Here is a 13,724-nt window from a genome sequence, read left to right as displayed (position 1 = left end):
GGAACAGGGACAAAGCACTGCATGATCTTAGGGAAGGGAAAAAGCACCCCGGGCCCTGCTGACGGCAGCCAGAGCCTGAGAGGCAGCTGAGACTGTTAGGGTGCCACGGTGTCCTCTTTCCCACTAAGGGGCCTCTCCAGTGGATTCATCTTGGATGCAGCTCGGAGAATTTCCATGTTCCTGCCCTGGGCTATGAGCCTTTACCACAAGTGTCCATCTCTGCCCTGTGCATGCATGCACCATCGCTCCAGGACACAAGTACCTGCATTGAGGTGGATCCACCTCCCATTAATGCAGCCCAGCCTGGCCTTTCCATCTGTCCTGGGCCCCTCCAGCCATGCATGAAGTGTGTCTCAGTTGCTCTGTTCTGACTACAGAACCAGAGAGTCATGTCTGCACGCCCTCCTCCCAACCTCCTCCCCAAGAAACTGACCAGTGCCCCCACTCTGTCCCAGGTTCTGAGGAGAGAAGACGGACATCCTGAAGCAGACATATGTCCTGTGATTTCACCTGAAGGGGTGGATTTTTTTTTTTAACCTCTTGTGTGGCTGGAGCGATAGCACAGCAGCAGGGCGTTTGCCTTGCACATGGCCGACCCAGGTTCGATTCCTCTGCCCCTCTCAGAGAGGCCAGCAAGCTACCGAGAATATCTCACCAGCATGGCAGAGCCTGGCAAGCTACCCATGGCGTATTCAATATGCCAAAAACAGTAACAAGTCTCACAATGGTGACATTACTGGTGCCCATTCGAGCAAATCGATGAGCAATGGAGTGACAGTGACAGTGACCTCTTGTGTTAGTGTTCTGGTGTCAGTCACCTGATCAGGACCTGCACTCAGCAGTTCTGCACCACCTGTTAAATATCTGTGTGTGTGTGCTTCTGAGAACTGTCTCACTGACAGTGAAGACTTCACTCAGATGAGAGATCACACTTCAGAGTAAGAAAGGGCTTCAGACCACCTAAGGCCACACAAGATTCACAGAGCCTATGAGAAGCAGATCACCTGGTCCTGCCTGGCCCAGCACAGGTGAAAACCTGGGTCAATGTCCTCTCCACAACTGCCCAGAGGCCACCCAGGGGCACATGACTGAATGCGGCCGGCCCAGCATGACAGAAATTATTTAGGGGTTCCAGATCTCTCCTTCCACCAAAACCCATGTCATGGGCCCCTGTTTTTTATCTGACACAATACGTAACCCAGAGCATTGAGCACAGTGTTAAATAAGGCAGGGGCTGGAGTGATAGCACAGGGGGTAGGGCGTTTGCCTTGCACGCGGACAACCTGGGTTCGATCCCCGGCATCCTGTATGGTCCCCCAAGCACTGCCAGGAGCAATTCCTGAGTGCAAAGCCAGGAATAACCCCTGAGCATTGCTGGGTGTGACCCAAAAAGCAAAAAAAAAAAAAAAAAAAAAAAAAAAGGTCAAATAAGGAAATAAGGCAAAAGGAAGGAAGGAATAAAAAGGAGTCAAGAGGGAATGGGAACATTGGTGGTGGAGAATGGGCACTGGTGGAGGGATGGGTACTCGATCATTGTACGACTGAACCATAAGCATGAAAGTTTTTAAGTCTGTAACTGTACCTCATGGCGATTCATTAAAAAATTTTTAAAAAGAGGGGGTAAAGATGCCCAGAGTAAACTGGGGAAGGATCAGGGTGGCAAAGGCCCACTCTGACACCTCCTCAGTGTCCTTCCTGCCCATGGTTGACAGGACATGAAGCTGAGGCGGGTAACCAGGTCTTACAAGGGACAGTGGAAAGCTCCATGATGAGAGTTCCCGGAAGTTGCTCCACACCCCCCAGTGGACCTTCATCTAGACCCCCATCTACAGCCCCGCTGGCCCCGGAGTCCCTCAGGGTAGGGATGCCAAAGGAGAGGAGGGGACAGTCAGAGGGCTGCTCCTGCCCCCATGCCCCGAGCACCACAAGCCTGTCACCCCAGTTCTTAGCCTATACTTTCTTATAGCCTACAAAAAGTAGGACACCACAAACGTGTCCCTCCCTGGACAGCGAGGAGATGAGAGCCGCGTTGAGTGGGAGCTGCTAAACCGCAAATGGAGGGGACCATGCCACCAGTGAGTCTTAGGGCACACGTCTGTCCTGCGGTACCCGGCACCCTCCCCAGAGGGTCTCTGAAGACCCTCAGCACTCGGAGTATTGAATCCTAGGCAGGGAAGACAAGGGACATCCGGACACCAGCCTGAGTTCACAAGGCTCTCAGCAGTGCGGCTCGGGCAGAGACACACGGACGGAACATGCACACATGTGCACAGACACACACACCACACGCGTGTGGACACACCACAGACATGCGCGTGGACACACCACAGACATGCGCGCGCACACGTGCCCGCCCTCACAGCTCAGAAGTGGAGCCAGCACACGTGTGACAGCTGCTCACCCGACAAGGTGGACAGGACATTGGGGGGCGGCCACCAGAGAAGAACTGGCCGGACCAGGGGCATCACAGACCCACCAGCGGCCCCCGGAGGCCGGCTCCCAGCCCCCGGGCCTCCCCCGCGCCCAGACCCCCCAGGCCACAGGCCCGCGCGCCCTGCTCCTACCTGAGCCGGCCCCGAAGGGCTCTGGGATCGGGCGCGGCGTCACATCCCCGCTGCTGGGGGCGCGGGCGGGGGTTGCGGAGCGGGCCCGGGTGGGTCGCGGCGCTCGGGGCGGGGGCGCGGGCTGTGGCCGCCCCGGCGCTGGGACCGGCTCTGGGCAGGCAGCGCCCCGGGAAGGCGGTGCTGGGGGCGGGCAGAGGGCGGGCGCGGCCGGCGCGGAGTCCGCTGGCGGGCGTCCGGGGCGGGCCGGGCGGGCTGCCCGGTGCTTGCTGTCCTCCCGAGGGGTCGCGCCCCCCACGGCGCCGGCCGCCACGTGCTCCGGGGGTGCTTCCGGCGGGGGCCCGCGGTGACTCGCCCGGCCACCCCAGCTGCGGTCCCGTGAATCAGACCCCACAGCACCCCGGGAGCAGTGACCGCGCAGCTGCAGAGCCCCGAGCGCCCAGCCCGCGGAGTCCCGGCCCCTCGCGCGGCGGCGCCGCGTGGCAGGTCCCCGCCGCCGCCACAAAATTAGGGCCAATGAGTCAGATTTTTAAGGTTTTGTTCCCTTATCAAGCAGTGTTTCTGCACTGAGCTTGAAATGTTTAAAGAAACTTTTGTTTGTGTTTCCTGATCTCCAAAGCCATAGCATTGGAGAGTTTTAAGCTTAGTTTTATACCGTACACTGTTTTGTTGCGAAGCATCTGTGATAGAGGTTATTTCCCTGCCCACAGAAGCAGAATTGACTGAGAAGTGGACAGAAAATCAGCACAAGGAGGTGGCAGTAAGCTTTCACTGGTCCTGAAGCTCTCAGATAGGAGGTCCCCACTCTCTGCTCCACCAAACAAGAGGAAAGTGACCCCCTTCCAGGAGAGGAGATTGACAGGAATTGCGGGAGAGGGAAGGTCCTGTGTACCCTCCAGATTTGCTCTGGGTACTGCCAGTGTCATCACAAAGTCATGCCAAGAGGCAGCCCTATCTTCAGGGTTCCCCAGGCAGGAAGACTGGCTTCTTCACTAAACCCAAAGCCCCCCTCAGAGTTCCCCATCTTCTAAGGCTCTGCAGCAGGGCCGAAAAGGCCAGCAAGACAAGGGCCCCAGCGCTGGAGAACCACAGACCTAGTACACTTTCAGCTGAGGTCTGAAAGTCCCAAGCATGACCTGCCACCTGATGATAGCTCCAGGTCCTACACCTTTCTCACCTCCAGAGCAGTCCAGTTCCTTCCAGAGGAAAGAAGGGATTTGGAGGGAAAGAATTTGGAAGAGATTGATTGCGCTGTTATCCACAAAAGTGTCTTGAACCATGGAAACCCCAGCTCTGAATTAGAGCAGTTATTTTTTCTTTGAAATATAAGATGAAATGAGTCCTGGGCTAAGTTGACTTCAATTATAGAAAATAATTTTTTAAAATTATCCATTTTGCTTACAGGATCTCTGTGTTTCTTGCTACAACTCCTTTTGTTTGGAGTTTTTTGGATTTGAAGGGAGTGTTGGGTTTTGTTGGGTTCTTTGTTTGCTTTTGGTATTTTGCTGTTTATGAACTGCCAGTAACTTGACAGAACCACAGACATCAATTGAAAAACCACTGTTCCAGATAGGCTTCCTTTTACAACCTAGTTTTGCTCCTTTCACACATTTTCCATCTACTGACCTCTAAATAACTGTTTTTTAGAAATCTGTCTCTCTTAATACCTCCATCATTGCAGTTTCTCAGTTTTAATCAGCTCAGCACTCTCCCTTTCTATAAAAATTTGATCATTTTTCTGTTCAAATTCCTCTAATTTGCAAGAAGATTCTTTAAATCAGAAACCATATGTGAACTAGATATGAGAGCTAATGAGAAAATATATAAAAGATTATAAAACTTCCCTTGGTAATAAACTATTTTATAAACTTTTTTTTTAAAAAAAAGAAGAAAATAGGATGTGGTAGGCATTCCTGCCAATTTTTGGTTCTATTTGCAGTTTCAATCTTTCTCGGTGAAGGTAAATGACTAAAAGAGGCATCTTGCATCAGTCTTTGCCATGTTAATACAAGAAACATATCAAGCTTCAGAGGCTGAAATTCCAAGACCTATTGCACTTCATAAAACCAAACTGGGAGAAGGGGGGATAACTTTCTCCTTCACACTAGCTGTCTTTGACTTGACTATTGCTTCAACTCATGAATATTAAAATACCAATAAACAAACTAAACCATACATCCTCTTCCAAAAGGCAGGTACCTTTCTATGTCATCAAAGAAGTACGTATTGAGACTGTTAAATTTAATGATATGCAAAACACATAACAAAAATGCTGCCGTGGCTGCAGTGATAATACAGCAGGAATGGTCTCTGAGTGCAGAACCAGGAGTAAGCCTTGAGAACTGCTGAATGTGGCACCCAAACAACAACAAAAATATTGCTATCCATAAGCACATTATTAATCAAATATTCTTTCCCTTTTAATTCGACATGGTCTCATCGTGCTTGGTTCTCTGCAAGTTCCTATGGTTTGTCTCTTTCTATAACTTTCTATTTTTCATAAGAATCTTCCAAATTTCAGACTCATGTATCAGCACTCAAGAGCCTTTGAAATTATCACTGTAACTGCCAAGTTGTCTTTTCTAAATGGCTTCCTTTTCTTATGATCACTATAATAGATTACACATAGTTATGATTTCTTTGTTTCTTCTCCAATGAAGAAGTGAAGAACACTTTTCTTCTCCTTGAATCTTGGCTGGTTTCGGGAACTTGTTCTACCAATTCCAACCAATAGGATGAATTATGGATTATTTTCAGTGACTGCAAAACTAGAGTATCAAAAATCTTTTAGCTTCATTCCAAATCTTTTGGAATACTCACTTTTGGTGCCAAAAGCTTGGTGTCAAGTAATTATTACTGTTTGAAGACATAAACTATTAAAAAATCTCAAGCCATATGGAGGGTATCCTATTTGCAGTCTCAGCGGAAAATCACAATTAATTCTGAAAATAAAATATCTTGGATATTAAACCTTTTGACCTTATCAGCAACTGACTACATTCACAGAAGAGGATGCAAAGAACTATCTAGAGGAGCCCATCAATCCACAGAATTGTGAGGAATAATAATATCCTATTATTGACTGAGTTTGTAGTGCTCAGTTATCAATATCTTAGTGATAAGCTAATCAGTGGCCATCCTTGGAAATGGGTCATGACTCTTCATGACACATCCAGTACTATATTGCATGCAACATTATTTGATTGGGGTTGGCTGTTTGTTTTCTTGAAAAGTTCTACCAGTGTTTTGTGTGTCTTAAATATCAAGCTTTTATCAGATGAGTGATAGGCAAATATTCTCTCCCAGTCTGAGACATATTTTTTCCTTCTAGTCATTGTTTCTTTTTTTTCATGGTGAGTATCATTCCCAGACTTTTGATACCACCATAATGATTTCTAGCAGAGGTAACACTGTAAGTACCAATCACAGGTTCATGAAATCATCAACAGCATATTTTGCTAAATGTCAAATCCAAGACAGAGAGAGAGAGAAAGCATATTAAGTCATGTCCCTGAAACTGTAACTCAAAAATTGTCTCATTAAAATGATAAGAGAGAAAGATAAATAAAAGGATAAAAATAAATCAAAGAATATATATTCTTTCCTTGGATGTTAGTCTCCCACTATGTTACTTTATATTCCACAAATGAGTGCAGTAATTCTATGTCTATCTCTCTCTCTAAATCATTTCATTTAGCAAGTTGATCCACTTATATGCAAATTTCACTATTTTATCTTTTCTAACAGCTGCATAGTATTCCATTGCGTAGATGTACTAAAGTTTCTTTAACCAGTCATCTGTTCTTGGGAACTCAGGTTTTTTCCAGTTTATGGCTATTGTAAATATTGCTGTATTGAAAATACAAGTGCAGATGTCATTTCTACTCTGTTAATTTTTGCATCTCCAGAATATATTCCCAGAAGTGGTATTGCTGGATCAAATGGGAGTTCAATGTCTAGTTTTTTTGAGATACATCCATGTTGTTTTCCAAAAAGCTGAACCAGTCATCATTCCCACCAGCAGTGAAGGAGAGTTCCCTTCTCCCCACATTCACATAGACACCAGTTGCTTTTGTTCTTTTGGATATGTGCCAGTCCCTGTGGTGTGAGATAACATCTCATTGTTGTTTTTATCTGCATCTTTCCTGATGATTAGTGATAATAAAGGCCATAAGGATCACTCCACAGCTTGGAAGCTGGCCTCACATACTGGTGGAAAAGGCAGCTGGGATAGAGAAGGGACCACTAAGTAAATGGTGCTTGGAGGGCTCACTCAGATGGGAGATGCATGCTGAAAGTAGACTATGGATCAAACATGATGGCCACTTACTACCCATATTACAAATCATAACACCCCAAAGGAGAGAGAGAGTAAAAGGAAATGTGCCTGCCACAGAGGTGGGGGGGGCAGAGGTGGGGGGAGTGAGAGTAGCAGGAGGGATATGGAGAACATTGGTAGTGGAGAATGGGCACTGGTGGAGGGATGGTACTTGATCATTGTATGACTGAAACATCAACTAAGTTTGTAAGTCTGTAACTGTATCTCATGGTAATTCATAAGTAAAATAAAATACAATAAAATAGATCAAATAAAAAAGAAATTATATCATAAAATGTGAAAAAGAATATGTGTTCTTTTTCCATAAAAAATTAAAGATTTAAAATAGAATCGTCTTAGATAAAATGATAAAATCTTACCAGGATTTGCATTTTTATCTTTCCTTTTGCTATTTTCAAAGAAAAATCATATGCATATAAGGTGCTTTACTCTTTTTATCTGACATATAAATTCTTCACTTGTAAGTAACTTGGTGGTGTCCCAACTAAATCTGGGCACAGAAACCATGGCATAGAGCAAAGGTCTTAGAGAAGGTGGCCAAGCAGAATCATAATTACAAACTCCCAAGAGCCTGAAATTCACATCTCTGCACAACATATTGAATGCAGAGGAAAGGCCTAAGTTTCCTGGTAGAAAAATTTTTCCCCATGCTGTATCAGGAACAAAACAGTGAGACTTAGGGACTACTGAGAATTTGTACAGCTTTGCCTATTTCAGAGAAGTTGGTACCTTGAAAAATGTGGTCTTGAAATGTTCTCTGCAGACATAGCACCCACAGAGAGCAGAGACCACACATGAGAACAGTGATCACAACAGTGCTTGGAAGCAGAAAAGTGCCCTCATGACAACCATTGCCTGGACTAGTTTTGTACATCGTTTGCCTAACTTAACCCTGAATCTTTCCTATTTTAACTCTATTGGAAAGTGCATTTTCTTTTAAATTTAAATTCTTGATTATTTATTGCTATTGGATTTTGTCAAACTCTGTTTTTTTCTTGCAACTATCAATATGAACCCTCAAACTTGCACCATGAGGCTGAACACAACCAGAAGTGAACCCAGCCCCCAAGTTCTTCTTAGGGTGCTCCTTATAAAAATAAATAAATAAAACATTCATTAATCTATTCAGCAATGTCTACGTTGTTGTTACTCCTGTCCAAAGTATTTTAATCTCATATGTTGTATACTTCATTTCTAGAGTTTAAAGGTAGAAAATAAAAAGACTTTTTACACATTTTTTTACTCACCGGCCTTTTTGAATATTATGGAATATAATTATAATTACGTGTGTGTGTGTGTGTGTGTGTGTGTGTGTGTGTGTGTGTGTGTGGTCTTCCTCTACCAAATGCTTGTGAAGAATTACTAAGAACTGCCAGAGCTCCTCTACCCAATGACAATCTATGGCGGTGGCTGAAATTCTTATTTCTGTGCCTGGAACTCTCCTCATTCAGTTATGGGGCGTAATTCTAGGGCACATATCATTTATTTCCTGTGTTCCGGGATCACTACCTTTCTGTGGTTGATGCCTTTAAACCCCAGGTTTTGTGTATTTTATACACCTTTTTTTTTTTCTCTCTGGTGAGAAAATCAACCCAAGTCCCATGAATCAATGTGGGCTAACAACAGGATTCTGTTGTTAGAATTCTGTTGTTAAAATGTGACAGCTGACTGCCTAAATTTAATTTTACACATCTTAAAAGTTTTATTCTAATTTGGAAAGAATATTTTGGTTTGGTTTGGTTTGGTTTGGGTGGTCACATCCAGCAATTCTCAGGAATCACTCCTGGTGGGGTTCAGGGGACCATGTGATGTGCCAGGGATCAAATCCAGGATAGCCACATGCAAAGGAGGTGCCCTGCCTGCTGCACTATCTCTCCAATCCCAGGAATATTTTTAACATTTATAAAACACAGCCTAGAATTAAATTAGCAACTGTTAGTCAATACCAAGACTTTTAATGGAAAAAGGAAATTGTGAGTCATGTCAGGTAAAAGACAGTCTGGCAATCCATGGTAAGTACTAGAGGCAAATATCAGATGTGAGGTATTACCCTGAGTGGAAAAAAATCTCCCAGGTTTGTGCAACTAGAAGTGGAAAGAAAGGAGTAAAGGAACATGGGGAGGACAGGTGGGCAGAGAAAAAGAACACGAGAGAGGGCCAGGAGGAGCGAGGGGAGGGGAAAAAGAAGAAAGAAAGAGACAGAGACAGAGACAGAAACAGAGAGACAGAGACAGAGGTGGGGGGAGAGTAATAGGGAAGAGCAGGGGAGAGTAGCGGAGAGGAAGAAAGGGGAAGGAAATACTTTTATAAAAGATTTTACTGTGATGTTTCTCACTTCCTCAGATCCTCAGTCTAACAATTGATGATTTAAGTAGGAAAAATAAATGTACAAGCACAAAGCACACATTATGTGTTTGACAAAAGGATATCACACATAGTGTTTGTGATCCTGTGGGCAGCAGCAATTGCTTGGAATTTTATAGACAGGAAGAGGCACTGAAGAGAGCTTAAAGGAGCATTAGGAGGAGCTTGAGCAAAAGTACTCAGTGAGTGAAATAGATGAACTGGGACCCAAATCACTCTCCGAAGAAAATGGTCTTTCTTGGTCATATATATGATTTTTATTGCTCACCGTCAGTCATCATTAATCATTGTTTGTAAAGTCAAATAAAAGTACCCTAAGGTATGAAGGAGTCTGAAGACTGCTTTATTGAGTGGTTAGTTTGGTGATGAGGGACAGAGGCAATGAATTTCAACTTGATAGTCTGTGTTCCACCAAGCACATCACTTTGGGAATGAGGGACTGCCAAGGAGTGGATAGAGGTCCCAGAGATCACTCTTGGCAATTGTTGACCAACCTGGTTGGTGGCGTTTGGGGATCTTCAAGACTACACCCAACAATTCCTTGGGCACCACACAGTGCCAGGGAAAAACAGGACTAAGCACAAGCATGCATCCTAACTTCTATATTATCCCCTAACCGCAAGCATCTCACTTAACATCTAAATGTTTGTTTACTTGATGATAAAATGTAGTTAATGGTCCACACTTTATTGGGTTGCTTTGAGGACTGAACAAGCTAATATGGAAAGAATATCTAGTTCTGTCCACTCATATTCAATAGTGAAAAAAGTTGCACTGCATTTGTTATATTTAGGCAATTTTCTCAGACTCTTGGAAGTCATTAAACTGGTGTAAAATATCTTCTTTTTTCACCATGGGGAGGTTTGAAACAATTATAGATAGCTAATGTACTGACAGCATTTGAACTCTAATATTACACAAAAGGCAAATACTCCTGAAGATTTAAGATTTAAGACTGGACCAGTATTCCCCTTCGAAAAGAAGTTACCACAGATAAATTCCTCAGACCGACACCACTGATCAAAACCACATTTCAAAACTAGGGTATTTTAAACAAGCACATGTCTAAAGCAACCAAATGTGAAAATATAAATAACCTGCCTCTGTTCAATAGAACAGAGAACTTAGTATCATGAAGAGCTCTTCAAAACTGAAACGTAAACAATACTCAAAGGTAATGGAGTACTTAAAGGAAATTAAAGATAGGTTTTCAGCCAGAAGTTTCACAACATTCCTTACGTAAATTCAGAAATTTAATTACTGCCATGCCTAAGTAGTTCTGCTCTCTTCATTTTCGTTGTTAAACAAAGTTTTACACAAACTTGAATCATTTCCTGTCTTGGCAAATGGTGATATCATATTCCCATTTTTCCTATGCTGCTAAATTTCAAATCTCTACTCCAAAAATAATTCCCCTCCTTCTTAGCAAACAGATATCCCAAGCCCATAGGGCATCTCTCTCACACATGCACACACACATACACACACACACACAAAGGCACAGACACACACATCACTACCCTTTAAGGACCATGCTAGTACTTCAGGGTACAAGTAACCATCTAAATTATCAGACATATTATGTCATAGTTGTGTTATTAACCATATTTCCCTGCAAGAATTTTTTCCATCAGGAGGGTAGTGTGTTCATCACCTTTTGTCCACAGCTGTATTATTGTCTGGAAGACAGCTTGGCATGTGCTATTTGCATTTTTAATTACTCATGGAGTGAATAAATCACTTCATCTGCACATTAAAGGGCATTTCACTTGATTTTATTATTTTTCATCCCTTCCAGTTAATCTTTATTGCCTTTTCCCAGTTCTTCCTATTGATTATAGTTTTTTGAAACAATCTTATTTGATCTCATCAATCACTATCTATGAATATTCAGATGTTTTAGGATTTTGACAGTCAGTTCTGGGGCTGGAGTGATAGCACAGTAGGTAGGGTATTTGCCTTGCATCCGGCCGACCCGAGTTTGATTCCCAGCATCCCATATGGTCCCCTGAGCACCACCAGGAGTAATTCCTGAGTGCATGAGCCAGGAGTAACCTTTGTGCATCGCTGGTTGTAACCCAAAAAGAAAATAAAGGGGCTGGAGAGATAGCACAGCGGGTAGGGCGTTTGCCTTGCACGTGGCTGACCCGGGTTCAAATCCCAGCATACCATATGGTCCCTTGAGCGCCGCCAGGGGTAATTCCTGAGTGCAGAGCCAGGAGTAACCCCTGTGCATCGCCAGGTGTGACCCAAAAAGCAAAAAAAAAAAAAAAAAAAAGATGGAGTTCTTTTTTTTTTTTTTAATTAGTGAATCACCGTGAGACAAAGTTACAGTTACAGACTTACAGGTTTTCATGCTTACATTTCAGTCATACAATGATCAAGTACCCATCCCTCCGCCAGTGCCCATTTTCCACCACCAATGGTCCCAGCATCCCTCCCACCACCCCCACCCTGTCCCCTTTACCCCACCCCGCCTCTGTGGCAGGGCATTCCCATTTGCTCACTCTCTCTTTTTGGGTGTTGTGGTTTGCTACAGAGGTATTAAGTAGGCATCATGTTTGGCCTATAGTCTATTTTCAGCCCATATCTCCCATCCCTAATGGGCCCGCCTAGCACCCTTTGCTTGGTGATCCCTTCTCTATCAGAGCTGCTTCTTCACCTAGCATGTGAGGTCAGCTTCCAAGATGTAGAGTACTCCTCTTGGTACTTATCTCTAATATTCTTGGGTGTTAATCTCCCCTTCTGTTACTTTATATTCCACAAATAAGTGCAATATTTCTGTGTCTGTCCTTCTCTTTCAGACTCATTTCATTTAACATGATACTTTCCATGTTGATCCACCTATATGCAAATTTCATGACTTCATCTTTTCTAACAGCTGCATAGTATTCCATTGTGTATACAAAGACCAGAATACAAAGAAAGTCTACAGAATGGGAAAAGATATTCACCCAATACGGATCAGATAAGGGGTTGATATCAAGGATTTACAAGGCACTGGTTAAACTCCACAGGAAGAAAACATCCAACCCCATCAAAAAATGGGGCGATGAAATGAACAGAAACTTTCTCAAGGAAGAAATTTGAATGGCTAAAAGACATATGAAAAAAATGCTCCTCATCACTAATCATCAGGGAGATGCAGATCAATGAGACACCATCTCACATCACAGAGACTGGCCTGCATCCAAAAGAATAAAAGTGACCAGTGTTGGCGCAGATGTGGGGAGAAAGGGACTCTCCTTCACTGCTGGTGGGAATGCTGACTGGTTCAGCCCTTTTGGAAAACAGTATGGACGCTTCTCAAAAAATTAGAAATTGAGCTCCCAATTGACCCAGTAATACCACTTCTGGGAATATATCCCAGAGATGCAAAAAAAGTATAGTAAAAGTGACATCTGCACCTATATGTTCATTGCAGCACTGTTCACAATAGCCAGAATCTGGAAAAAACCCGAGTGCCTGAGAACAGATGACTGGTTAAAGATTGAGTTATTGAGCTAGTTATTTTTTACTCTTACTGAGTAGGTGAGCAGAGAAAAAAAAGTTGAACTTCAATCACCAACCACCTTGGCTGCCACACCCAAGGACCCAGGAAAGGAATATATGCAAGAGACCAGCAACTCCAACCTGTGACTTGCCTTCTGAGATAGCAAGCAGACTTGAAAGAGAACTGATGCTTTTATTGAAATGTGGCTCCTTCAAACTCAAGCTAGGTAACCATTGGCATCAAAGAAAAGGGACCTTATGAATCATAGCAGGATGCCTAGGTGAGGATCAGTGAGCTCCATGGCCCTGCGAAGCTCTAACTTCTAAGCAAAATCTCTGCAGACAGTGTATGCAGTCTCTATATTAAAGGTCTAGGAACTGCACCTCGGGCCAACATTTGGGAACCAACAGGGATTTCTAAACCATGAATATAATTTGCTGAGTCCCCAGAGGGGTGGGGCATGCCATAAGGAAGTTTTTATTACAGGGGGAGGCACTTCCAGTTGCATGTGTTTGAAAGTATACCTTATTTATTTGCTTATTTATTTGTTCATTTTTAGTCTTTCAAAATACTTTTTATTATATGATTCTATAGTTATAATAGAATTATGGTTATAATAATTATAATGGAATTAAAGTTTATGGTTATAATGGAATTATAACCATATGGATATACGGTTATAATGGAATTCAAGTTTATAGTGTTTATGTGCAAAGTTTCTTCACAGCATGATTGAACTCTGACTGCCCCTTTTCATGACCTTATGTCACTCCTGGTCTGATTTTCAGTCCCTCCCAACCTCTCCCCTACCTTTTGTTAGTAAGTTTTATAATCCGAGCATAAGATTTTGTGGTTGTTAGATATAGTAAGTTCCCTGGTTTTGTCTCTCTGTATGTTAAGGATGAGTGATATTGTCTATATTATCTGGTATTTGTCCTCTCCCTCTGATTAATTGGCTTAACATGAT

The 13,724-nt window shown here is 43.5% G+C and overlaps 1 protein-coding gene across 2 annotated transcripts in view; it reads right to left on the bottom strand.

Annotated features, from left to right (window-relative positions):
- The window catches only part of IL1R1 (interleukin 1 receptor type 1), an 81,019-nt gene that overhangs the window by 41,325 nt on the left and 25,970 nt on the right, over positions 1–13,724 (bottom strand). Inside the window, exon 1 of one of the 2 annotated variants that reach the window (XM_055121481.1) lies at positions 2,565–2,717. The exons of the other annotated variant lie outside the window; for it this stretch is intronic. The gene's annotated coding sequence lies outside the window, so the exon portion shown is untranslated. Of the gene's footprint in view, positions 1–2,564; positions 2,718–13,724 lie in introns of those variants that run through there. 2 annotated transcript variants of the gene reach the window in all.

This window comes from Sorex araneus, chromosome X, assembly GCF_027595985.1.
Source record: "Sorex araneus isolate mSorAra2 chromosome X, mSorAra2.pri, whole genome shotgun sequence".
Taxonomy (NCBI): domain Eukaryota; kingdom Metazoa; phylum Chordata; class Mammalia; order Eulipotyphla; family Soricidae; genus Sorex; species Sorex araneus.
The sequence above is the reverse complement of the archived record's forward strand: the minus strand, read 5'-3'. Positions and strand labels throughout refer to the sequence as shown.